Below are 26,989 nucleotides of genomic sequence, written 5' to 3' on the forward strand. Positions count from 1 at the left end.
ACTTACTTTTAATAGAAGAAGTGCTTTAAATATTAGGATGAGTGATTTCGAATGCTGTCCAAAGTTCTTTGGTTCCTTTGAACCACCAACTATTTAGAGGCATCTTTTATAAACAAACACGGCAGAGGTATAAAGATGAAGGATTTTCACTTGTCTTGAAGTTGAGGAACAGTTTGAAACACTCTGGTCTCGATTTGTTTTAGGATTTTGTTGCTTAACTAATTTCTGGAAAAGGTCTAGATGAGAAGAAGAAACGAGCAATACAGTTTCTCCAGGTATTTATCTGTCTTCCACCCCATGTAAGAATTCAGTTGCAAACCCAATTTTTCCTGTTCTGAAAAAAAACTTTTGGGAACCCTCTTTCATGAAAATCATAAGAAAAATATTTCCAAAGATTAGAAAAGCTCCAGAGAACTTGCCCTGGGAATAACCTGAAAATCTAGATACTATGGCTTGTTAGAGCCATGCCAGGTAGGGGAGAGAGTGTAATGTTTTCTCAGTCCTGGCTTCTCACATCCCACTGACCAAACTTTTCAGGAGTGCCAATACCAGAAGATGGGAAGCCTTTTCTGGTAGAGGAAGATTTGTTTCATGGCCTCAGTTGTACATGTGACCCAGACTTTCATAAAGGAATTTGGGATGCATGTACGAAGCCAAGAAATCTTGTCTTTACTCACCTGAACAAACACTTAGCAAAATCTCCTTGTAAGCCCTATCTGCCTGCACAAGCATGTTATAAAGCTCACTATGCATTTTTAAGCATCCTAAATTTGCTTATCATCAGAATAGGGTTCATTCTTGCTTGGGACTTCAGCCTGTTACTTAGTATTTCTGAATGGCATGACTTGACATACTAGGACTGCAGTCTAAAGCTCAGAGTAATTTTTTAAGGACAGCCAGGCCTTGAATCTGTTATAATAATGTTATTTATAGCAAAGACTGATAATTTCTTGATGTACACCATGATAAAAGAGATTAATTTGTTGGCATGAGCTAATAACAGTGTCAGCTCTATAGTTAGTTTCTGTAACAGAAAATGACATTGCCCAAAAAGAAAGGAACAATGCTCTTTAAAGTTCTAAAACACTGATTTTCTAGCAGAAAAATAAGCCTACCCCTTCACGTTTGTCTGAAGTTTCCATGTGCATTCTGAAAGTGCCTGTGTGAAACTTGCCTAAGAGTGTCTATTATTTCCAGAGCAATCTGAGGCCTGGGTATTCAGGCTAGCATTCTGCAAACTTACATGAAACCATCAAAGACCATACTAACTTCTGTATTTACACACTTTCTTGGCCCGCTCCTTATTGTCGATGTACCTGCCACTCTCCCTGATACTAGTGCAATCAGTTGAGAGTGCTCCCCAGCACATGCTGAAGTCTCAGTGACAGAGGCATGCAAATGTCTGCTGGAGGGAAGGTGTCCCATTTGCCATCAAGAGGATCCTGGAGCTTGTTGTGGCTACCTCTATGCCCACACACAGTTTCCTTTAGTGGAAAGCCTGGGCCCCATAAGGATGGTGAGTGACAAGGACAGAGCTGGGCATGGCCAGCACATGGCCAGCAGATCTCCACGTGGAGCAAACTGACTTAACGTAGTCCCCTGATAGCACTTGGCATCAAACTTGGATAGGATGTGGGTGACTCAGGTAGGAATTAATGTGCAATTCAATAATCGCATTCCTGAATTCTAATCCTAAAAATGCTCTGTTGTGGTTCAGCCTCAGTCGGCAGCTAAACACCACGCAGCCGCTCACTCACTCCCTCCAACACTGGGGGACGGGGGAGAGAATCGGAAGAGCAAAAGCAAAAAAAACCGAACCGGCTTGTGGGTTGAGATAAGAACAGTTTAATAATTAAAATAAAATAATAATGATAATGATGATTATTATAGTAATAACAATAATGATAATCTAATAAAAAAGAAAAGGGAAAAAGGGAAAAAAACAGCAAACACAAACGATAAAACTGCTCACCACCCGCCGACCGACGCTGCCAGTCCCTGAGCCATGATTTCTCCCTCTCTCCCCTGGCCAGCTCCTCCCAGGTAACACACTGGGCATGACGTTACATGATATGGAATATTCCTTTGGCCAGTTTGAATCCGCTCCCTTGGCTGTGCCCCCTCCCCTCCCGGCTTCTTGTGCACCCGGCAGAGCACGGGAGGCTGGAAAAGTCCTTGACTAGTACAAGCACAACCCAGCAACAGCCCAAAACATCGGTGTGTTATCAACATTGTTTTCATACTAAGTCCAAAGCACAGCACTGTGCCAGCTGCAGTGAAGAAAATTAACTCTATCCCAGATAAAACCATGACATGCTCCTAAAAACGCATCAGAAATTGGCAGATTTTTCAAGAGGCACCTTTAGCCCCCAGTGCCCTTCCTCAGATATCGAGAGCCTCCCTGGTCTTGCAAGGGGCAAGCACAGGGGCTGTGTAGAGTCTGCAAGTAAGAACAGGTGAGGTGAGGTGCAAGAATTCCCTGTATTCCTTATGGGCTGTTAGGCAATGTTTGCATGGGAGTGAGTGTGTCGCATCTTTGGCATTCTCTCTCTCCTAATGCTGAGTTGTACCTGAGAAGCCAGGCATGTAACAGGTCTAATACCCTGAGGAGATCAAGTCCTCTGTTGCTTCTGGCCCTGAGCAATCTGGGATACATGTCTACATTTCCTCTAAATATTGACAGTGAAAACTCAAGTATATGTCTCATCCTAACACCATGTGAGGTTGTGGTTCTGGTGATTTGGTGAATATATAAGCACACAGATGGAGAGAGCTTGGATGAACATATATCAGGTGGCAGACAGGAGAGGTGCCCGAGGACTGGAGGAAAGCAAGTATCACTCCAATCTTCAAAAAGGGCAAGAAAGAGGACCTGTGAAACTATGGGCCAGTCAGCCTTACCTCTGCCCCTGGAAAGGTGATGGAGCAGTTCATTCTGGAGGACACCTCCAGGCATGTAGAGGACAAGAAGATTATCAGAAGTAGTCAACATGTCTTCACCAAGGGAAGATCATGCTTGACCAACCTAATAGCCTTCTATGATGGCATGACTTGCTGGGTCGATGAAGGGAGAGCAGTGGGTGTTGTCTATCTTGACTTCAGTAAAGCATTCAACACTGTCTCCCACAACATCCTCATAAACGCACTTAAGAAATGTGAGTTAGATGAGAGGACAGTGAGGTGGATTGAGAACTGGCTCAACAACAGACCTCAGAGGGTCATGATCAATGGGGCAGAGTCTGGTAGGAGGCCTGTCACTAGTGGTGTTCCCCAGGGGTCTGTGCTGGGTCCAGTCCCGTTCAATATATTCTTCAATGACCTGGATGATGGAGTAGAGTGTACCCTCAGCAAGTTCGCTGATGACACCAAGCTGGAAGGAATGGCTGATATGCTGGCACAGTGTGCTGCCATCCAGCGAGACCTGGGCAGGCTGGAGAGCTGGGCCCAGGGGAACCTCATGAAATTCAACAAGAGCAAGTGCAAGGTCCTGCACCTGGGGAGGAACCAGTACCAGTACAGGATGGCGTCTGACCTGCTGGAAAGTAGCTCTGTTGAGAAGGACCTGGGAGTGCTGGTGTGCAGCAAGCTGACCCTGAGCCAGCAACGTGCCCTTGTGGCCAAGAAGGCCAACGGTATCCTGGGCTGCATTAAAAGGAGTGTGGCCAGCAGATCAAGAGAGGTTATCCTACCCCTCTGTTCTGCCCTAGTGAGACCATGTTTGGAGTACTGTGTCTAGTTTTGGGCCCCTCCGTTCAAGAAGGATGTTGAACTGCTTGAGCAAGACCAGCGCAGAACTATGAAGATGATCAGGGGACTGGAGCATCTCCCTGATAAGGAAAGACTGAGAGACTTGGTTTTGTTCAGCCTGGAGAAGACTGAGGAGGTATTTCAACAATACCTACAAATATCTAAAGGGTGGGTGTCAGGATGATGGGACTGGGCTCTTTTCAATAGTGCCCAGTGACAGGCCAAGGGGCAATGGGCACAAGCTGGAACACAGGAAGTTCCACCTAAACATGAGAAAAAACTCCTTTCCTGTGAGGGTGCCAGAGCAGGGGCACAGGCTGCCCAGGGAGGCTGTGGAGTCTCCTTCCCTGGAGACATTCAAAACCCGCCTGGACGCGTTCCTGTGCCCCCTGCTCTGGGTGTGCCTGCTCAAGCAGGGGGGTTGGGCAAGATGATCTCCAGAGGTCCCTGCCAACCCCTACCAGTCTGTGATTCTGTGATTTTGTGATTCTGTGATTTAGGCCTTCCAGGGACAGCTGCTTCTCCATGACTGTCATGGCAGAAAATCACTAGCTGCTTAGAAAGAGAGGTACATTCACCTCCACTGCTTCTTTGGTTCTGTGTTTCAGATATCCTCAGCCTGTGCCAAGATACATTATACTGTGAAGTCGTCTTTTTAGCCAAACGTTTTTCAGCTCCTTTGTAGCTTTCTTTTCATGTTTAACCACATTCCCCTATCATTACCCTGAACCCTAGACATGTGCAGAAAAAAACCCACCCTAACAACCTAAACCACACAGACCAAGAAGCCAGTCTTTTGATACACAGCACTTAACTCCTCTGCTCTTTGGGTCATGTGTCATTTGGAGGCACTGGCACTGCTTCTGTAGCTTGTGCTGAAGAACATGCTGGATTCTGTACCTAGGTTGGATTAACACTGGGCACAGGTATGAATTGGGAGAGGAGTGGCTGGAGAGCAGCCCTGCAGAAAGGGGTCTGGGGGTGGTGGTCGACAACAGGCTCGATACAAGTCAGCAGTGGGCCCTGGCAGCCAAGAGGGCAAACTGCATCCTGGGCTGCACGGAACACAGTATAACCAGCTGGTCAAAAGAGGTGATTGTTCCGCTCTATTCAGCGTTGGTGCGGCCTCACCTCAAGTGCCTGTGTGCAGCTGTGGGCCCCGCACTTTAAGAAGGATATTCAGGTCCTTGGATGTGTCCAGAGGAGGGCAACAAAGCTGGTTAAAGGGTTGGAAGGAATGACCCACGAGGAGCAGTTCAGGACTTTGCGCTTGCCTAGTTTGGAGAAAAGGAGGCAGAGGGGTGACCTCATTGCTCTCTACGGCTTCCGGAGGAGGGCAAGTGGAGAGGGAGGTGCTGGTCTCTTCTCCCTGGTATCCAGTGATAGGATGCGCGGGAATGGTTCAAAGCTGCACCAGGGGAGGTTTGGACTGGACTTTAGGAAGCTCTTCTCTACCGAGAGGGTGGTCAAACACTGGAATAGGCTTCCTCGAGAGGCGTTTGATGCCTGAAGGCTGTCAGAGTTTCAGAGGCATTGGGACAAGGCCCTTAGTAACACCTTTAACTTTTGGTGGGCCCCAAATTAGTCAGGCAGTTGGACTACATGATTGTTGTAGGTCCCTTCCAACTTAAAAGATTCTGTTCCTCTCTCCTCTCCTCTCCTCTCCTCTCCTCTCCTCTCCTCTCCTCTCCTCTCCTCTCCTCTCCTCTCCTCTCCTCTCCTCTCCTCTCCTCTCCTCTCCTCTCCTCTCCTCTCCTCTCCTCTTTCTCTTCTCTTGCTCTGTTCAGAGTTAACACAAGGGGGCAAGGGAAAGTACAGTAGTAGCTCAAAGTTCCTGAGCAGCACTATATATTTGGGTAGAAACAAGTGGTATTCTGGAGGTTAGAGATGCTGTGATGGATGTAAATTTTACTCTCAGCTTCCACCCAGATGCTCAGTACTCCTCATGTTCTTCCATTTGTCCACATTTTCTCAAATTTTTGTGTGTCTAATGTAACAAGATAGGGAAAATATTCAGTTGGACAATTGAAATCCTCTCCTATATGCATAATCCAGCACCTGTTTTGAAACAATTCTTATTCAGCAATATCTTTTGAATACCGTGTTCATTTTATGAACATATTTCTTCTCAGTTTTTTTTTATTCATTCAGCTAATATAAAACCAGTTAAAACAAGGACCGGATGCTCAGCTGGAATAAAATTTACACCAGCTGAAGATCTATCTGGAGTTACAAAAACCTCCTATGGTGAAACACAGATGAAAGTGTCAAGCCACAAAATGTTATTTTGTATCACTCTGAAACTGTGCAGAAAAATAAAGATCTGCATGGGTTCAATGGAGAATTATAAATAAACCTTCATTTATTCAAGACATATCATGAACAATTTTTCATCTCCTGACAAATCTGAGATGATTTTAAAGTCTCTAACAAAACCATAATGGCTTGAGGTTTTGTAACAGAAGTTTTGCCTTGTTTTTTTTGCAGACAGTGTTTCGAGATTAATTTCACTGATTCTTATCCACTTCCCTACACTTTAAGCTTAATCTGCATGCAGACACAGGATGTATATATGTATATGGCATATATGTATATGACAGATACTGCTTATTCACACTGCACATCTAAGATCAGATGCATCCAAATTATGAAGGGTTTTCAAATGGAATAGCTTAATCACTTCCATATTATGCAGGTCTATTTTTGTCAATAATACTAGCCTCTGGTCCGCACATGTATTTATTTAATGACAGTCTCTGTTGCTTAAATTGCCAATTGTATTGCTGATTTTCTTTTCATGGTAATAACTCAGTTCTTTCAGACTCTTTGTATTAGCTTGTCATCAGGGTTGTTGTTTTCTGTGTTGGGTGTGCGTGTGTGTCTTCTTTTTTTCCAGGAGGTTGTATTCATCAAGCTGGAGAGCAGGCAGTTATTATAGAGATTTTAAATTTTAACAATTAAGCCCCACTCAGGTGACGACTTATCTGTGTTCCTTACTTTAAACACGTGATCTGTCCCACCGAGCCCAGAGGATTAGCATTAAGAACGTGTGTAAATCTTAGCAGTTTCAGAACGTAAATAGCATTTGGTTTTTTTATATTTCTGAACCTAAAGGAATTGATCTGATGATAATTAGACACTAAGCAGTTAGTTTGAAAGTGCACTGTCAGTTACAGGAGGATTCATCCTGCAGGGGAAAGTTCTGAGTTGGGACTTACAAAGTCTGGGCCAAGACCCGGCTCTTCCACAGCTTCGTGAAAGAGCTTTGAATAAATCACTGAGGTTTGAATACCCAAAGCCCTTCAGCTTCCTAATTCCCTGGTTTGAAATTTCTCAGATTTAGGTTTCTCGTTGTTCTTGCATATGTAGACAAAAAATCTTGCAGCTGATTGCAGTAAAGCACAGTGCTACTCCCATAAAGAATGAAATTCTACATTCACCTATCTATCCATGGTGTTAGTATGCATGTACCCATGCCTCAGTTCCTTGCATGTTTAAAAAAAATCAAAGGTGGATCCAGGAAGATCTTGAGTCTTCCAGAGTAGGGTTCACTGCTTTTATGTTTAAAGGTGTTTGCAGACATGGTCTTTTTACTGGTGGCACTGATTACAGTTTAGTCTAGCCACTAGCTGCTCTGGTCATGCAAATGAATAATAAAAATATAGATGAATAATAATGAAATTGGTGTTTAGCTACTCTTTAAACATGCACTTGTAAGTATATAGAAGCTATTCACTATATCTGTCTACATTCATCTATATTCAGCAGTACTGGGCTAATTACACCATTTGTATGTCAGAGAATTATGGGAAACTACAGCAAAGTTTCCCGTGTTCTCCTCATAGACTCTTCAGCCGAACATGAGTCAGAGCTGCACTGCTTATTACAATATTATTAGCATAAGTTGGTTTAGTAAAGTAGTAAATAATTCATAAGGAAATCTGCAAAAGCAAATACGCTTGCCTTTTCCCACACTTTCATTGGGTTTGAAGAGAATTGTTCACTGTCTTCAAATATTTGGTTTAAAAATGTGGTAACAGTACATTGCTTTCCACTCCAGCTGGCCTGTGTGTTTTTTCTTTTCCAAGAAAAATGTTTGAAAACTTGGTGCCATAGAGAAAGCAAGGAAAGTGTACAGGCAATTGAGGTTCTTAATCTGTTCTTAAAAGACAGAAGGTCACATAAGATAAAGTGGATCTCAGCTTGCAAGTAGCTGGGCCCAGGTCTGCAAGGTGTTTAAAAAAGTAATTTCCACTGAAGTTTCATCATATGCTTGCATGCTGGTTTAAGTAGAAACAGCGCTTTGACACCTATGCTGCAGTCGCACAAAATGATGAAAGTCAGGGAGCAAACCCCCTTCATGCTGGGCACTATAGAAATTAAAGGGAGACTCTGTTCACCAGAGCACTTACAGTTTTAGCCTATTTCTTTTCAGTTAATTTCTGTTGGTACCTAGTATTCCAGGCAGGCACACTGCTAGTGAATAAACCCTGAAAAGTTAATTTAGAAAAGGTCTGGATCCTCTAATGGAAGAATAGCCTCTCTTTTATATAGAGTTTCAAAAGGTTATAGCATTTTCAAAACCTAGGGATACCTCCAGTCCGCTGAGTTTGACAGCCTAACATACGCCCAGACGGCCTGCAAACCCCACGCAGCATGTCATCCTTCTGGGAAGGAAGAGGCAGGCAGCACAAGCAAAACTTAAGCAAGCACAGTGTGAGCAGATGGTGTTAATTCCAAAGTCAACTCATGCACCTAAATTCGGTCCATCTCAGGAGGGACAAACACACAAGATGGTTGTGTGAGTTTGAACTGTCATTTCCTAGAGCTGGTTTGTCCAAACAGGGATGAAAAATTCAGTTTTCGTTTGAAATGTCAAGTCCGACTAAACCAGGGTTAAAGCCTGCCACAACTGAATTCAGGTCAAAGCTGGAAGATGAAATTCTTCTGCCAATGAGACAGCGGGTTTCAGGCTGACTTTTACGTACCAAATCCCCCCAGACAACAGAAACATCAAGAATTTGGGGGGAGAAGGAAAAATAAAGTTATCATTTTAAAAGACTCATGTTCATATTCCTCCTGAGAGGATAGCAAACTTCTAAATGTTGCTAAAGCAAAAATAGCTCATAGGAGAGCATTTGATAACCAAAGAATATTTCTATAATTTGGGGGGGTTAAAAGTTGTCCACTACTTAAGGGATGACTCATCTCCTCTGATTGTAGCAGTTGAGAAGGTAAGCCCAGCCTAGGCTGGGTCTTCAAGCTCCCATGATGATGAAAGGAGGAAAGGAAATGTCTCCAGGGACAATCCACTCCACCTGAGACATGACCCCCTCCTCCTCATAAAGATTCTGTCTCATTCTGCTGACTCTGGAAAAGAACCAGAGTACTGTCTTGCTCAAGGACTTAGTTTTTACATGGCTAAAACCATGGTAAAGTATGTTTTATTCTCAGTGGAAACTTTATATCTTAATTAATAAACCAGTATTTTTAAAATACAATTTCCTTTCTGCTATGTTCTCAGCCAAAGCCTTGTGTGTATCTGAGCTGAACTTCACAGCCTGAAATCTTTGACAGCTTCTCTTCCATTGTAAGTTTGTACAGCACCAAGCACACTGCTATCAGACAAATAAAAAGAATAATAAAACTCAATCATGCTTGTATATATAGAAGGTCAATCAATGTAAACACAGGGTTTCTCTAAACAGGAGAAAAAGCGGAAGCCAGATGGCATGAAATCATTGATAGCTGTTTCATAAACTTTTCCTGCAATCAAATCTAATTGAAATAACACTAGATTGTAGGCTTTAGCAGGTGGGCAGCACACACAGCTGTTTCTGCTAGATGATTTCCAAAGAATACATACATAAAACATTTCACAGGGACTGACATACGGGGAAAAAGGTTAGCCCAGATGGAATGCTCCCTTTCAGGCTTTATTTCACTGACAGATTTCTGAAGTCTGCCTCTTTAAAAGTAGGAGCAGAAGTGTTTTTCTGGTATTGTTGAACCAATTAGAGTCAAATACAATGTGGTTGGGAGATATGGGCTGGTGATGCATTGTCTTCAATTCCAATTCTTATTTCAAGGTAAAGCAGAGCAGAGAGGGACCTCCTAGTGTCCAGTTTATTGCTTTGCAGTGAGGTAGGATAAACGCAACTGAATCACCTCTGAAAGGTATTTCTGTTTCATAGTAATTCCCCAAGGGAAAATTCCACTAGCTTCCTCGGTAGTTTACTGCATACTTTCCCTGCACTAGTAGCTAGATATTTTGATAACTTTTAATACAATTAAGCTAGTGGCCACTCATGGTCAAGGAGAGGAAACAGCTGATGTCTTTTTCTATTTTAATCTTTTACATATTGAAAGATTTATCATGTCCTCCTTTCTCCTTCTGTCTTTTTCTGCAGATATCCCATGGCAAAACTCCTGAAGGCTCACATATGAGCTGCAAGAACCAGGTTGGTCTTCCCAGAGAGGTCCAGCATCTGAGGTGGGCTTGGCAGGGTTTCCTGTGGCTGACCAGAAAGCTAATTCAACAGTTTGGGCTGAATTTTACTTTGAGCTTTTGTTTGCATTATAAAATAAAACCCAAAAGAAAACATGGAGAAGGGAAGGAGAAATGGGAAAGACCAACATATGTGGATCAAATGAGAGCCTATAGGAAGGACAGTGAACTGAAACAAACTGTGTAGGTCCACTATCTAGTGTTTCTGGCTAGATGACATAGTAAAGCTCCTACTCTTCTTGATCTTTATATAAATACACTACCTAAAGATCAACATGGTCTCTTCTATTTCTACTTGAATCAGAATCTGTGCTTTTAACACTTCAATATAAAGGATCAGAAGCTGCCACTGTCTCAGTAAAAGCAATCCAGAAGTGATGGCATAAGTGAACTCTGATTTCTCTTCAGATCATGTAAATATTTTGCCCTTTACTAAAGATTTCCATGGAGAGGAACAATTTATTTATAGCAGCCTTCCAGTACTTAAAAAAGGGCCTACAGGAAAGACGAGGAGGGACTCTATCAGGAAGTCTAGTGACAAGATGAGGGGGTAATGGTTTTAAACTGAAAGGGTAGATTTATATTAGATATAAGGAAGAAATTCTTCACCATGAGGGTGGTGAGACACTGGAACAGGTTGGCCAAAGAAGTTGCGGATGCCCTATCCCTGGAAGTGTTCAAGGCCACGTTGGATGGGGCTTTGAGCCACCTAGTCTAGTGGAAGACTTAGTGCATTTAGACTGTCCCATGACAGGGGGTTTGGACTAGATGATCTTTAAGGTCCATTCCAATCCAAACCATTCTGTGATTCTAACAATAAAATTACATGCAAAATATGCTGTTTAATAATGATTATCTCTTGAACTGCAGGAGTCTTTGTGGATACTCCTTTGAAAATGCTAGTTCTGAGATTAACACCAGCCAACCTCCCTCTCCTGCCTCCAGTATATTAGAAATGTAATATCTACTAATAGTATATTAATGAGGCCAGGAGTAGAGAAGGGGAAAGAAAACATAATTATATCACTATACAAAATCCTAGTTTTAAATGCTAGGCATAACTGTGGCCACCCCAGTTCAGAAAGCAAAAGGTACAATGAAGGGCAGCAAGGAAGATCAGACTTTTGAAATGGGTTTTGTCAAAGAGGTATTAAAGACAATAACACTTTTCAGCACAGAAAAAAAAGGGTTTGTGATTTATAAAATGATGAATGGCAAGGAGGAAGGAAGGGAATGATGGCTATTATATCTCATAAGACAAGAACATGGAGGCACCAAAAGAAACTATTAGACTGCAGGCTTTACACAAAAAGTACTTCTTCACATAATCTATAACCTGAAATGCAATATGCACAGGACGCTTTGGAAGCCAAAATTATAACCAGGTTCAAGAAACAGCTAGAGAAACTCAGGGAGTAAATATCTGCTGTGACTGATAAACACAATGGTGTGGGTCAGGAAGTCCTGACCCACAGAGGCATCCCAGGGACGTGCTGCCCTGGGCTTACCCTGCTCTCAGGTTCCTTAGGGCTGTTTTACAGCGATTGTCAGAGACCAGGCATGGTGCCACACATACCCTTGCTCCTTCTTTTGTGGTTGCAGATACAGCCTTTGGGTTACTTCAGAAACCAGGTACAGTTCTCAAGTAAAAAAAAAACGCTCTCCTCAGAGAGAGGGCAGGAAGAAATCAGCAGTAGCCCCATGTGGTGGGAGCAACTCTTTGCAAAAGGCAGTGAGAATCAGCCCTGGGGTGATATGACTCTGCAAGAAATAAATGAGTGCAGAGCAAATGCTTTTAAAAGCACCCATCTCAGCTCTGTGATAGAGAAAACAGGAACACTCAGAAAAAATCAGTGACAAAAGATCCAAAAGAGGCAGTTGATTCCCTGCAGGGGAGAAAACAAAGTGTTTACAAAGATGCAGAACCGTAAATCATCAAAGTGTTCTTCTGAAACTATTTCAAATGGAATGCTCATTTCTACATTTATATGGAAGGCACAATAAAGAGAGAAAAAAGATACAGCTCTTGCCTTTAAGGGCATTGGGACTAAAGCAGGTGTAGTATGTCAAGTAAGAACAATAGCAAAAGAGGAAAAGAGGAAGGACTGCAGGAGGAGGGGGCCACAAGGATTATATATGCATTTATATGATTATTGTGGATTACCGGGAAAAATCTTCATCAGCTTGTTTATTGACTTGTTCTCTATCTCTTTACTTGCCTTAAACTGAAGTAGCTATTTCAGGCTGCTGAAGGGGACCATTTTGAGTGTGGTCTCATGAAGGTTGATTGTGGGAATGGGTTTGTGGGAGGTAAAGGAATGAAAACAAAAGGACAGATGAAGATAAGCAACAATAGATGCAGAAACAGGGGGGATCTAGTGCAGATCCTAGCATTGCTTTTAGTAATAGCTGGCTCTCTTATAGACCCTTTCAAGCACAGATTTTGAAGTGTTTTAAATTGAAGTCTAAATCATTTTCTTTATATTGCAAAAGTACAAATGATGTGCTCAGGGTCACTCAGCAGAAACAAATGCACTGTAGCCAGGCAGAGGATTCACAGCCCCTGAATTCTAGTGCCATGCTGCCCACGAGTCACGCTGCCCCTCCATCAGCTTGGACTGTCACCTGTGACACGGAGGTGACATATTAGAAATTAATTTGTCAGCTGCTTTCTCTATAAATTATATGCTGAAATACCATATCATCCCCTTTGTAGGGAGAACTGACCTTGGTGGGAACATGTACAACAGACAGGGATTACTGGGGGAATGAAAGGGGTTTAAGTTCTTGTCTCCTTATTAGGAGTACCTGATGTAAAATGGTATCCAGACACGTAACATAGTCTCAGTTAGACTGGAGCCATATTAAGACAGACATGCCTGTTCAGGGCCACAGCCAGGCCACTCTCGAGGCCAGATACACGGTCTGTTCAAATAATGGGCTGCAATACACCCCAAGAGGAGAGGTGATCCCCAAAGTCCAGAGCTTTTCTGGCATGCTTGGATGTAAGGAAGAGCAGAAAGAGCTATGCTCACAGATCATCTGAAAAGTCTTCTCTCAGTGTTATAGGTGTGCCAGCATGTTGATACACACGACCCCATTCTGGCATTTGAACTGCACAAATTCCGTTGACTCCCAAACCATACAAAATGGCTCCAGACATACAACCGTTCATAGAAACATAGAATCATAGAATATCTCAAGTGGGAAGCGACCTACAACTGCTGTTTAAATTATTCCAAGTATTAGTGTTCTAATTAGATGTTAGTTTGTATAATGAACAGAGAAACAGTTTAATTGCACACAATACACAGCAACATTTTTTTTTTATAAAATACAATTCTTTATCACAGGTGAAGTGCAAGAAATCTTTTCAAATAATGAGAAAAAATCTGTGATGACAATACTTGTCATCACAAACAGAGACATTATTTATTTAACCAACCAGCTAGTATTACTGGTCCAACTAACACAATTATATTGTGTCTCAAAATGTAACACCTTCAAAGGTGAAATGATGGTTTTCTGTGTCTGGACCATGCACATTTATGGTAATAGTATTACCTTAATTCATTGCCATACTACAATGGAATTTCTGCTTGCCTGGTTCATTGCAAACCCTACTCAACAGCTGCGCTACAGATGTAGTCACACATGCATCTGCAATTGCTGTCTTCCAGCACTGCCTGGCCTTCCATACCTTAGAAGATGTTACCATTTGTTTTGTAGAATGAAATCTTGGCTATATTACATCTACCAATGCAAAATTAGCCCAACATCATTCACATGAATAGATCTACAATTAGTAGCAAGCATTACTCAAAGAATATTGTTTATAAAAAAAAATTTATTTAATGGTCTAAAGGTCACGGTAACAATTTTAATGTTTATATCTTTTTTACTGCTAATGCTAGTCTTCTCATGGAGCAGTTTAGAGGAGATATTTTTATAAATGTGAAATTTTAACGGCTTGAAAGATTTTGGATTACATTTGCTTTGACATCTTGAACTAGTGGTAGGAATTTTCTCTGCTGAGCTAATTATCACATGAAATTGTTTTGAGCAACCATATATCATCATGATGATGATGATTCACTGCTAATCAGAAAACAAGTGGCTGCAGCATCATACTGCAGATATAAAATGCACAAACTGTAGTACACCTATTGTATGGAGCAACAATTATTTTCCCTCTTTGTGCTTATCAGAAGGTAAGTCTGATGTGTTGGCTAATGAATTCCACCCAGCTGTGCGTGATCTTATAATTCCATGGTTCAGGCTTCACGTCAGCTGATCAAATGGTTTCTTCAGTTCAATTTAACAATGATTCAGACCCTCACCCACTGAAGTATTCACCTGAAGTCAGGTTTATTCAGTGGCCAGTGGAACCTTCTTCACTTGCTTAAATGGATGGCTGAATATATACAGGATCAATCACATACTCATTTTTAGGCAGATTCTGGCACTAGTTTGATGAATAAAGATGATACTGTGGAAACCAATTGCCGTATTTGGAATTAATGTATTGATTTCTGCTAGAAATTGTTATTTAACATATAGTGTCAGTAGCACAAGACTGTATTTCAGCACGTGCAATGTATAATCTAAAGGGAAAGAAATCCAATGAATCAACTCCCTAGAGCTAATATTCAGTAAACTATGCCATACATACATATTTCCAGTCAATAACCATTTTCTTCTCTAAAATCTATGGATTATCATATCCTTCTAGTTTCTTGTTTTAATGTCTTTTTTCCAGCAAAAGCTCACTCTCTGCAAGAAAACACAGGAATAATGTGTATCCATGCATCAGCCATTTAGCTGTTAACAAACAGAGATAATGGCCATTGGGAATGTAAAAGCTAGGCTACTTGGCTGCTCTGACAAATGAAATCCAAGAGTAATGAGTCACACTAGATGTGATCCTTTAAAAAGAAACATTGGCAAACTCTCAGATTTTAAAATAACTTTGCTGAGATCAAGTGGAGCTGTCTTCAGCCATGATGAAAAAGCTAAAAATTAGTATCTGACTGTGCAGATAATTCCAGCAGCTTGGCAGCATTCATTTGCGAAGCAGCCTAGCCTGATAAGATGCTCAACTGATGCTAATGCGAACTGGACGGTGCAGATGCGTATTGCATAATTGCTGCATACGTGGCACCTTCATTCATATACTGCCGTCTGCAGTTATCAGCTTAGAGAGATGATAACGTGCATGCCTGTGAGCCAGCCTCTGCTCCGGGTTTTGTTTTGCTCTGCATTGCTAGGCAGACTGTGGAGTGCTCACTTTCCTGTGCAAGGAAGACGAAGCATGTCTTCCCCCCCACTGCAATTTTAGCTGTACTGTCTTAGCAGTCAAAGGGAAGAATGAAAGTATGTCACCCACCAGTAACAGCTGAAGGTGGATCCTTTTCAGAAGATGCAAAATACACAGGTCTTGAGCTGGATTTTCATGATCTTTTGCTATGAATATTAACTCAAAAATCACCTATATGTTTTGGCTTTTTGTGGTAATGTGCTGTTTGCATCCCTTAGTCATGAGCAAAAGGCAAGATTTTCACTGAGCTGCACATTTTGCTTCATCTGAACATGAACCAAACCCATCCACTGCTCTGCAATTTTTGAAAACAAACTTATCTGGTGCTGTTGCTGAAGGAAATGCTATTTTTTTTTTCTCTGCACCTTATGACAGCCTATCTCCAAGTTGTTTATGATTCAGGTACATCTAAAAATTATTAGAATAATATAGTATTTCTCACCTGTCTGCAAAAATAGTGCACGCAGAAGTTCACTGCCAGAAAAAGGCCTGCTTAACTTTCTGGTTCAGCAAGAAAATCTCAGAGAAACAAAGTTCAGGGCTATAGGAAAAAAGTCTACCTGTCATGCCATATATCTTTTAGGATTTGAGGAACCACACATTAATCAGTAGAAGAACAGCAGTGAGCAGAAACAAACAAGGTGAAAAATCCCAGGCACATTCCAGTTTTGTCACAGTGGATTTCTTATGGAGGTCTCTTCAGGCAGACTTTCTTTTGACTCCTGACTAAATTATCATTGCTAGATGAAATCAAAGTTTGCACTTCAGTGCTCTGCTTCACCAGCGTACAATGCAAACCACGACACCGCTGACTAGAAGTAATTTTATAAGGCAGCAGAGAACTTTTTAAATGTTTAAATTAAAATTGCAGCTGTTCATACTTTTTTAGTATAATTTTTTTTTTTTTTCTCTGTAGCATACAATAGTGCTGGGCAGTGTTCTGTAAAATATTGGTATTTTACAGATACGTCACACTACAGAAATGGATTTGGGAAACACAGAACGAATGATGTATAAAATACAAAGCAGAAATGTCAGTGATCACTGATATAACTATTATTCAGGAGCAGACAAAAAATCAGTTTTACTGTCAGGCAAGTTTGCAATACTTCCATTTTATCTAAGCTCCTTATGCTTTCTCAGCAGAAAATTCACATTAAATAACATTAAGCAGAGAAGAAGAGACTACACAATAGTGGAGTCTCTGTGTAAAGGTTTTATTATGGGGAGATTGGGTTGCCTGACATTCATTAGTTGGTATATGGCAGATATTTCAAAGGTAAGCAAAAGAAGACATAAGCAGTATTCTTTAAATGTTCTTGCACTGTTTCTTTGTACATGTTTCTCTAGATGCTTTTCTCATGATGAGACCAAATGCACTGATTACAAAGGAAGAAAGACTTCATAACCAGTGCATTAACCTCTGTATGTTGTCAGTAAAGGATCTGATTCAACCCTGATGAAATCAATAAAAGCCTTTATTTTGATTTCATAGATCTTCAGATTTCATCCTAGTTTACTAAAATGTTTTAAATGTAATAGTTTAGGACATTGCACAACTAGAATGTTCTCCGCATGCTTTTGTAAAACCAGGAATGACCCTTCTGAATGAGTATAAAGATAACAGTATGATCACCAGCTAGAGGAGTGAATATTTTAATTGCAGATGAGGAATTAATATCTCCTGTCCCTCTACTAGACACACTACCTGTTGCCTTCAGGGGGAAGAAGGGAGAGAGGATATGTTTCAATAATGTGCATTCTTTCATCCGTAGGGTCCTTGCTGGATACAGATTCCTATTGGTAACTGTTTGAACTTGCTCAGCTGGTTGGAATGAGAGAAACATCCCCAGGGGAAGCAATAGGCAGACTGATGGCAGAGTGAAGCTTAAATGACCAAAAGTGCAAATTTATCAAAAGTACATGCAGTTTTTCACATGGCTTTGTAATTTATCAGGAAATAAATGGAAAGCACCATCCTGTGATATGTCAGGCACATGTCAGATGAGATAGTTCTTTTGTTTTGGTTGACAGTTTGGCAGAAATAGTGATAGATGATTGTGTCTTAAGCACAGAAAAATTAAAAGTCACATTTAACTTGTAAATGTCTCAGCTAATGGAATACACACATGTTCAAATATGAAGACAACCTTGGAATTACAGAAAATAAGAACAGAAAATAAGTGAAGGAGTCATTCAGTCATTCTTCTACTCTGAGATCACATGAGCTATTCTTATGCCATTCCTGATAGATATTTGCCCAAACTGCTCTCAGAAATTCCTCATGTGGGGTTTCCCATAATGTCCCGGAGACTGCTGCAGTGCTTCATTACCCTTCTTGCTGGAAAGACTTTCTTTATGTCCAACATGTATTTGCCTTGCTGTAGTTTAAGAGCATGTTTTCTTAACTGACTGGCAGACAAGGTAAGAGCTCATTCCCATCCACATCTAATCTGCTTTTTAAACTTCCAGTCTTTCGACCAAAAATATCGAGCACCTTTGCTTTTCCCCAGATGTCCCTTCTCAATCTTCATCATTCTCATTGCTATCCTTTGGTCTCTCTCCAGCTAATCTACATCTTTCTTGTGCTCTATCACACAAGTTGGCCACAGAACACTTACTGAAGATATAACCTCACTCACAACAAAAGAGCCACTTAATGAGTAAGCACACATATATTTGTTTGCCTTTTTTGCAGCCAATGGTATTTTTTTGTGTGTGACTCATTTTAAACCCAAGTTCCTTTCTGCAGATCTGCTGCATTACCTTCCAGCTTTTGTGTGGTTTGTTATTCCTGCAGAAAGGCAGACCTTTGCATTTTTTAGCATATTGGATTATATTATATTTTTCCAGAATATTTCTCTGATTTATCAACACTGTTGTAATTTTACTCCTGTCTTGTCATACATATACTGCCCAGCTGGTGCTCTCTGTGAACTTAATATAAGTGTTCTCCATCCTGTCTTGAAATGGAAGCATTGCATAGTGTTCAGGATAATTACTGTAAACACCCACTCAATCCATCCCCTTAATTTAATCAGGAATTAGGGACAACCACTCTTTTAATATACTTCTCTCCAATGAGCAATGAACTCACCTAAGAATTCTTTTCATCTAGTCCATGTGTCCTAAGCTTGCACATGAGGGTCCAGAGGTGTACTGAAGTCAAGATATATGACATCTACCAGTTTTATTCTTATCCACAAGGCCTGTTACCCTGTCATTCTACAATCATTCCTTTAATTATCAAAGTTCATGTTTCATAGCAGAAAATGTATGTATTCAGTTCTGAGATAGACTGTAGAATGGCAATCCAGGAGAGAGAGGAAGCATAACATACCTAAGTCCATGTTGCACTCCACCGAGTTATTTTAGATAAACAACCACAGACACGTTTACAAGTAATGATGGTGGAGTAGAAGTTACACTGATTGAAATTAGGTTAGTATGCCACTGCCAGTGCTGTTCTATCTTTGTTTGTGGTAAAGACGTTCTTGATTTTACATAGTGTTACTCTATACGGAAGAATATATGGAAGTCAGCAACAGGACTGTCATTGCTGGGTATTGTACCACCAGCATGGCGCCTCTGAATTTATTAAATTTATTAAATATCCTTTTATATTTTCCCCATGGTAATATAGCTGAAAACAGCTTTTTATATATCAGCTGTTGACTCTTGTGAGAATATGGCAAGCACTGGTAGATTTTAGCATTCAGTGTGCCGAGCTAAGAAGTGAATTCATGCTGGTGAATTTATACTGTGAAGATTCAAAGATGTGATACATTATTCACTCTTAGTTTGGGCCAGTAATATTAAGTCTAATATTCAAAAAAGGGAAGAAACATATGTCTACGATGGTGTATCATGACAAATTAGAAGGCAGGGAGTGTGTTTGGGAGTACTTGTTATTTTTACTTCTAGCCAGTTTCAAAGTCTTTGTACTTTATTCTAAGAATCTCAACCAAACCTGACTCCTTGCGATTCTTTCCCAAATGACTCTTCTCTGAGGAAATACAAGATATATTTTTCAGTTTTGTTTTGGGATGACAAGTTCCTTTTGCTTTGACAACTGATGGCACATATAACAACAACAAATCTCTAAAAGAGTTCTCCCACGCTCACTGTTTTGCTGACCAGCCCTTGAGGATAACAGGAGAAGAATCAAGAATACAAAGTAGTTTGGCGACATAGCAGCAGCGCTAGATCCATCTGCTTCTGAGCCTGTTTTACAACGTGCCCCTTGTGGGAGTTACAACAGGCCCTGTGATACCAGGACAGAGTCTCTCCAGACCTAATATTTAATTTACACAGGGTGTCCAGTCTATGTGGACCTTGGAAAACAGAGGTATCACAGAAAGGGAAACTTTGACGATACAGTCCCTCTTTGGGAACAAAAGGAACATGAAGAATTCCAGCTATGATCTGGAGCATCCAGTCCTTTTGTGCCCAGAATTTCCCTTCATACATATTTAAAGTGTTATTTATGGCTTCATCCTCTCTGACTGCTGTATTTATTTGCACTGGGTCTTTCAGCTGGCACTGTTTGCTATCTTGCTTAAGGTTATATCAACAGTATGAAAGAGAAATGCATGCCAGTAAGTGTCAACAGTCTTGGCAACATATTCAGGTTTCCTTAGGATCAAGTCATCCCACAAACTTTAGTTGCTATTACTTCAGGCAAAGTTTAAAGAGATCTGCCATTGCACTAAAAAAGGCTCTAACATAGAACCAAATGACATTGCCAGAAATGTTGTTGAAAGCACAAAATTAAAGATTGTGCTGTGGGGCATATATTCCTTGTTAAAGATGGAGAACATCTGAAGTGAGGATTTTCAGTTTGGGTGAAAAAGGATTGTAGACTTTTACTTTTCAGTTAAAAATTCAGCACACCTTATGTTCTCAGCGTGCAGCCTGTTGAGAGTTCTGGGTAGTGTATCCCAAAGGGCCAATGCCTGGACTAACTTTAGATCTCCTCACAGACACCACTGGAAACATTGCTGACAAAGAACTCCCATATGAAGTGGGTGAAAGAGAAGGTACATCCTGTGTAGCAGCTGTTGGGCATCACAGAAAACACCTGGCTTGTACAAACAAAAGTAGTACAAGACCCCATGAAGAATACAATAGGTATAAAAAAAACTATTCATGCCCAGGATGTGAACAAGTTTTCATGTTTACAGTCACTTTTAAAAAATCACTGTTGTAGATAAATGAGTGAGATTTTAAAGAAAACTAGAGTTAAGAAAGATGTCTTTTCCTGACATCCATTACTTCTTACATTAAAGATGTTTTAAAGATTTGAATGGTTTTCATAGTGCCATTTACAAGAGCCAAGACAAACATTATTATGTAACCTCAGATAAAATCCTCTGCTTCCCAGGTAACTCAGATTGCTCATGAACGTAAATCATAAAGGCTTGTGACAAAGATACCATTACCAACTGTTACTATAAGTTTTGTTTCCTGATGGGTCAGTGGCCTCAGATTATTTTTTAAGTGACAAAGAAATAGTTTAAAGAACGGTGGCTCTGTCATTTTATATTAAATATCTGCAACAGGTTTAGCAGCTGAAACTCATGGGATTATCCAGCTTTACGAACCCTGCTGAGTAAGCTGAACTAGAAGAGAGCTTTGTTTCTGATGGAAAAGGTGCCACTGTGGCCCAGCAAATCAAACACTTTAGGATTTATATTCCTGCCTCTAAGCTAAATGGTCACTTGCTGCACTACATAAACAGCAAGGAAAATACTGTTCTGGCAGATGCCCTGACCTGTATGAGTGGAAGCCTACATAAAAGCTTCTGAGAAAGGCCTGATTAAAGCTGATCACAGAGAAATTTTCCCTTGGAGACTGTTGGTGTCAGCAGTTTTGGATAATCTCTGTCATATTAGTGGCATTTGTATTGTATTAGTGATTTACATAGTTTAACACAACATTAAAAAACCTAGCACAATATGAGTTGCTAACATTTTACACGTGATATCTCTATCCCACAACAGACTTTTAAAAACCACTAATAGGAATGGTTAATATTAAAAAATTTATTCTGAAAAACAAAGGAGTAAAAATCTTGTGAGTTTTAAAAAGAACACCAAACCCAAGGAAGCCTCGTATATATTTAGAAAAAACAAAGGAAACTTTTTCCATAGTTGAGCAGTACATAGGAGCACATAGGAGGCTTTTGTCAAATTGTCTGCTGATTTCTTTCACTCTTCCCAGAGCTCATAAAAGTCTATGCAATATGACCTGAGTTATGGAATGGAACATACACTTATTAAATTTGCAGCTGACATAAAGCTAGGAAGGACTGCAAGTAAATTGGAGGGTAGGATTTGAATTCAAAAATCATCTTGACAGGTTGGAAGAATGGGCTGAAAAGAACAAGATGAAATTTGATAGAGAAAAATGCAACTCTCAGGCAGGAATTACCAGCCGTGGGAATGGAAGATAAGGAACAACTGGTGAGGCAGCAGTTCTGCAGCCAAACAACCGGGTTTAGTGTGAACTGCAGGTGGTGGTCAGGTCTCCCTCAGGTATGCCCCAGGTTTGGTTTCAGGCAAAACCTTCTAGAAAGTTGAAGAGTAGTATTGCAGAGACATGATAACAGTCAGAAGTCAAGGAAATGTGACCTTGAGATCAAAGGGGCGTAAAGAAGAGGAGGCTGAGGGGTATGATAACAGTTTTCAAGTGTGTGAAAGGTTATTATGAAGGGATGAGAAGGAACATCTGGTGCTCATGGCTACAGAGCACAGGACAAGAAGCAAGTTTTAAATTACAAGAAGAAACATGTGGGTCAGACTTTACGAAAAGTACTGAAAATGTTAGGGATAGAAAATCAATGGAAAGGTTTTACAGATGGAGGCCAGGGGATCTCTAATATTAGAGGTCTTTAAGGACATCATACTGTTGAAAAACAGCCTGTCCTAACAGATATCTCTCAGGAATGACTAATCCGTGGAAATGGACCAAACGTCCTCCTGACGCCTTTCACAGTCATATCCTTCTGTGGGTCTATGAATTACAAGAGACAATACAACTATTGAGTGGGTAACACTGCATTACTTTAAGGGAAGGGCAGTGTGTCTCAGGGTTCAGGAAGGTAAATATTTATCAGTGACTTTTGAAAAATGCACAATGATTTAGAAGTGCATAATACCAGAATTTCTGGCATCTTTTCATCACTGGCTCTGCAGTCATTCCCTCGGTGAAAATAACCCAGTTGCTTAGTCTCTTGGTATCAATCCTCTGTTTGTTAAATAGCTATAACTCAGTGCTATCGTGAGGCTATGAGTTAATGAATGCTTATACTGCATACAGAAAATTCTCGATGAAAGGGGTATAAAATTGCAAGTAATGATCCCTTATTTATTACTGTCATGTTTCAATAAATGCTAGTTTGTTCCAGTTTTCTTAGGTAGTACTGGTTCCTTTACATTAAGAATCTGAATTTTAGAGGAAGTTGCAAACCAAATCCAACACTTCTTGAACTTTAGAAAAAAAAAAATCATCAAATTTATGATTTCCAGGATACTGCACGAAATAGTTTGTTTGCAAGGATTAACAGCAGCATGTAGACCAGAGAGCTGGAGATCCTTGACCTCTACAGTGATGGAACCATAACTCCTTACTTGTCAGCTGCCTCCTCTCCTGTAACAACCTCTACCTACAGCAAACATGAGCCACAGTGTGCATTTGAGCAGCTGTGACTTGTGCTGGAGGTCAGCTGCATTCCCAGGAGCTCCCAACTCATGAGAATTAAAAAGCGGTGTGATCTTGTCCTTGCTACCCCACAGAGTGGTCTTGCGAGCCCCAGCATCACCCCATCATTCTGCTATCCAGCAGAACTCTGCATTTCACACCTATTATCAACTCTAGTGTTTTGTCACCTTCAAGAGTTGTGTTCACTCCATAGATTCAATACAGTCATGACCATGACACAGATAACTCTTTATTTTCTTTAGTTGTCAGTTTTAAGGCTACAGTAAAAGTACTTGTAATTTGTATTATATATGATGAACAGCTCTTAGTTACTTTTATGATATTTATAGCTAGAAAGCCTTGATCTTTCAAGGAAACAAACCAAGATAGAAATCTGAGACAGGGTCCAAGTTGGCACCCATGTGCTTTGACAGAGAAAGTGATGCTTTGGCCTTTCTGAAGCTGAAATCCAGAACACTGAGGCAGGTTCCTCAGCTCCTTACACAGTGTTTGAGAAGAATAAGGTATATCATAGAAGTCTTCAAAATAATCTGCACTTTCTGCAAGGGAAATGCCTAAGGCTGACACCCTGAACAGAGAATTGCCTGTAACTACTCCCCAGTAAAACTCTGGGAATAGAGTAATCTCCTAAGTAAAGCCCTTTTCAGGTGCCTGCCTCCATTCAGAATTCATTAAAGCAAAGATTCTGTGACCTTTCCTAAAAGAAGTTGAATGGAAATGGCTTACTTTTTTTGTGTGTGTGTGTGAGCGAGCATGAGTAGTGACAATATTCCTCTTTGGTTTCCTCAGGGCATCCCAGTGCTGATGCGCAAGTAAGGCAGTGATACCAAGGCAGCACAGGGTGGCCTCCTCTCCCATCATTCAACACAGAGCATAACTATTCCCAACACCTCTTTCACCTAAAGTTATGCCTGTGCGTTACTCTAGCCATCTAAGAGGACCCTCTCTGAGCAGGGAACCTAATGCTAGCTTGGCTCAGCCATACTTCTACATTGTTAATGCAAACAATATGCAATATGGCCATGCAGGATGGTTGCTTTCTAACAGAGGGTGGAGGGCCTGAGGCCACTGTTCTCCTAGCCAACCCACTCCCATAGCATTCTTGCAGATAATGTAACTCTTGAACCTACTGAGAGCAGTCGGAGTGTAAGAAGCCTAGATTCTCTCTTCATGTCCACCACCTCCCTAAGTATCAGGTTAAAAACACCTCTGAGATGCAGGTGTCTCAGCATTTTTTGCTCAAGTGTGCAGAAAAATATTCAAAACTTAGTCAAAATATTGGATATATTTTCAGTGGAATCTAATTTGATATGCCTGTAGCCAGAGCCTCGGTGGAGAAATACATAAATCTGGTTTCTGGACCGTGAAGAATTTAGTTATGATAGATATGGTGCGTCACAGACTGTCAGGACTGAGGTGCTTCTGCGCATGGGCTCAAGAGAGCTCTGGATGCCCAGCAGACGGCAAGTGGGTGTCCATGACATCTGATCTCCTTCGGGGATAAGTGGCAACTGAAAGGAGGACTCAAGGTCACAGTTTTATAACACAGACACTTGTGTTAGTCCTCCACCTGATTTTACGCAGCCAAATCTTTACTGAGTCTGCTCCTAGTCACATATGTTTAATTATCTTTGTCAGACTGAGAAATCAAGACAAAGGTGGCTAAGCAGCTTTCCCAAACCAAAGCATTCAGACAGCAAGCTCCCCGAGTCAGTCTGAGCCAAGCAACAGTCATTGGATTTAGCTTTCTCATTTAAAGATTTAGGCCTAAGGAACTTGATGAGCAAATTTCAGAATAATCAAGAAACTCCTGACCCCTGGCCCAGCATCCTGCTACCCTGCTGGTTCCACTGTTCACATCTGTATGAGGGAGAAAGAAGATCACTCCAATAGACTATTTGTGGGAATTTGAGTTATTTGAGCACTTTCACTACTTAATTTCCAGGAGCAGGCACTGAAATTAAAGCAGAAACAAAAACCTACCCTTACTCATGTGATTCCCATGAGAAAGCAATTGGTCCCCCATAGTCTTCCTTACATGGATTGCACATGACAATACCAACACACAAATTAAGTAGATGGCTGGTATTTCCTTTTTCAGGAAATTAATTTTTCATAAGTTATTATATAGTATTTTATTGAATCAATGCTTAAATATCTTCCCTGTAGTGCCCCAGCCCTCATCACTTTCTTTCTCCTGAGCACTTTGCTCTTAGCCCATGAATAATGAAACTAAGCAATTACGTACAAGCAATGCCTCCTGCTGCAAAGCCCAGAAACTAATCCGATGGGGCTGTTCTCTTCTATTTTTGAAAGTCTGGGCACCCCTGAGGGGAAGAAGGTGATACTTGCCCTTAGTAATCTGGGTAAAAGGCACAGTGGACATTTCAGTGCTCCAGTTGCTCACTTTGTTTAACCTTGTAAAAATTTTATAGTAGCCTAATGGCTTTGAAAAACCTCTGATTTTCCAAATTTTTTTACCCACTGGTATTGTAGTTACTAATGAGGAAATGTCAGCATTTATTTATGGTACCACAACACTATACGGTTCCTTCATGAGCTGTATAATTCTGATACTTTTCACCTCATTTAAAAACTTGTTTCAAAGAGACCTTGGATAAATTTTGCAGAGCTGCAGTTGTGAACATGGAGGTGAATCTACTGACACAGCTTCAGCAGATGCTTTTACTACTGTTCATTAACTTTAGCTCTGCTGCCATCAGAATTATATAAGGAACATAAAGGAAATAAAAAAAAAATGACTCATGCAATTTGGTTTCTGCTGTGTCATTTCCCACTGTGTTGCTCTTTGCGCCTCAACAGGCTGGCAATCAAACAGACTAGTGAGGTCACAGTACAGAAATGAATGGCAAGGGTTCAGAGTTGAAAATGCAATTATCTTTCCCACTTCCAAATAGAATTACAAGAGTAACATCACTGAGGCTATAACAGAAAACTCCTTCCAGCTTTTATTCTGTTTTGATTTGGCAAAGATGTTCTCCCCTCCCTCTTACCCGTTCCTTCCCCTTTCCCACCCCTCTTCCCCTTTCTTTTCCCTTACTCTTTTCACCTTTGTGGTGAGGTTTAGAAACATTTATTTGAGAAAAGAGGTATATTTCATGTGTTAGTTTGAAACCAATTAATCTCTCATTTTATGTTCACGACACATAGGGTACTTGAATCTTTACATATTTCTTTTCTTTGGTTTTACAGATATTCGCTTAATCTAAAGACACAGTTAAACTTTTTGTTCTTCTACAGGATATAAGATCAGGCATGGTAAAATCAGCAATTAAGAAAACCTCTTTCTTTTTCCTTTCTGCTGCAATTTATGAGCTTAGGGAGGGGAGGAAGTGGTAAAATGGGGGAATGAAAGTATAAATCCTTATTCACCCAATATTCATTTATATGCAACATAGCTACCCAGCAAGTGCTTGGTATTATCTGAATAACAAAATAGACATTTCTCATACACCTATTCGATTGTCATAAAAGAATGCAAACTGAAGCTTGCGGGTGCTTCCATAAGTGAGTTTTGAGTACAGGATACCTGCAGTTGTTCAGGATGATCCAAATAAGCAGTTAATACAAGACATAAGAGGAAAGGCTTCTTTTGGAACTTCCCAGAAAATACAATTCAGAAGAAAAAGATACTGTTCTTGAATTTAAAATGCACTTCTTCATTACTGTCTTTA

The 26,989-nt window shown here is 40.7% G+C and overlaps 1 non-coding gene across 1 annotated transcript; it reads left to right on the forward strand.

Moving 5' to 3' along the window:
• The first annotated feature begins 10,649 nt into the window (after positions 1–10,649).
• LOC135313323 (U5 spliceosomal RNA) lies at positions 10,650–10,717 on the forward strand. Its single transcript, XR_010372939.1, has one exon. It is a non-coding gene; the product is annotated as a U5 spliceosomal RNA (small nuclear RNA).
• Positions 10,718–26,989: the final 16,272 nt, after the last annotated feature.

This window comes from Phalacrocorax carbo, chromosome 4 (genome assembly GCF_963921805.1).
Source record: "Phalacrocorax carbo chromosome 4, bPhaCar2.1, whole genome shotgun sequence".
In the NCBI taxonomy this organism is placed as follows: domain Eukaryota; kingdom Metazoa; phylum Chordata; class Aves; order Suliformes; family Phalacrocoracidae; genus Phalacrocorax; species Phalacrocorax carbo.